Raw genomic sequence first — 1,311 nt, forward strand, 5'->3', positions numbered from 1 at the left:
CGGACGACCCATTTTGTCACACAGGCGTCGTGGCCAGAGAGGACAGCGAGGCGGGTGTGGCACTGAAACCTGCTGTATCCTGTACCAATCTTATTGTCTCTGACACTCCTATCCTGTCACTGAATCAATCCATCTCATCAAAGGTCTTCCTCTCTTGGGCTGTCCCTCTACTCTTCCAAGCATGATGTCCCTCTCCAAGGACAGGTTCCTCCTTGTAACATGCCAAAACTATGTCAGACAAAGCCTCAGAATCCTTGTGTCCAAGGTGCAGCCTGGTTTCACCCTCTCCAGGACAAACTTGTTTGTCTTCCTGGCAATAAGAGTATAATTAATACTCCTCTCCAGCAGCACAGATCAAAGGCATCAATTCTCTTTCTGCCATCCCCAGTCATTGTCCAGCTTTCTGATACATAGCAAGTAATTGCGAAGGGCAGGGTCTGGATCAGGCACACCTTGGTCTCTAGACACTTGAAAAGTAGGCTGTTGGCTCATTTGTAATATGCCTTATGAGTTCACTAATACCTTAGACAAATAAATCATTACATTGCGGTCCAATCTTACATAACAACTGCTCTAGTCAAGCAATCTTTCATTATCTTATTATCTGCTGAATACTTTCAAAACTGTATTTTTCAGAACATTAATTAAATGTAAGCTACGGAGAGTCAGATGATCCCATTTTGTGCACAGTCTTTTTTTCTTTTTTCAGGAGAGATTAGATTTTGGGTTAGTTGGGTTTTTTTTTTCTTTCTTAAACTGTTAATAAAAGTCAAATAAAATTGAAACATAAGGTTTCTCTGAGTACTTAAACTCACTGCCTTCTAATTGGAACCAATTCATAGCTGATCCTCCAATGGGTATCTTTGGCTATAAATCACACAGGCGAAGATTGCCTATCTTTCTCAGTGGAGCTGTTGGTGGATTCGTACCACTAAAGAAGTTCAACAAGTGCGTTACAGTCCAATTCTCTATGGATTAAGCCACCAGAGCTTCCCTATCATAATACAGTGAGACCATTTTGATTGCAGAAAAAGCAAATGTCTCAAGGTACGCTAGGTACAATGAGGGTGATAAAGAAGGTGGAGAAATACAGAAGATCCAGCATTGCCTAATTTTCACTCATTGGCTGAGCTCTTTCCCCTTTACTGAGATAAGTTATTTGAGGTCCCTAGATAGTCTTTCTATCTAGAATGTCTACCTGTGTTTCATTGACTATGCAAAGGCATTTGACTGTGTAGATCATAACAAACTATGGCTGACTCTGAGAAGAATGGGAATCCCAGAGCACTTGATCGTTCTAATGCGAAACTT

Source organism: Elephantulus edwardii, unplaced genomic scaffold (assembly GCF_000299155.1).
Source record: "Elephantulus edwardii isolate Elephantulus edwardi_28Jun2011 unplaced genomic scaffold, EleEdw1.0 scaffold00203, whole genome shotgun sequence".
Taxonomy (NCBI): Eukaryota; Metazoa; Chordata; class Mammalia; order Macroscelidea; family Macroscelididae; genus Elephantulus; species Elephantulus edwardii.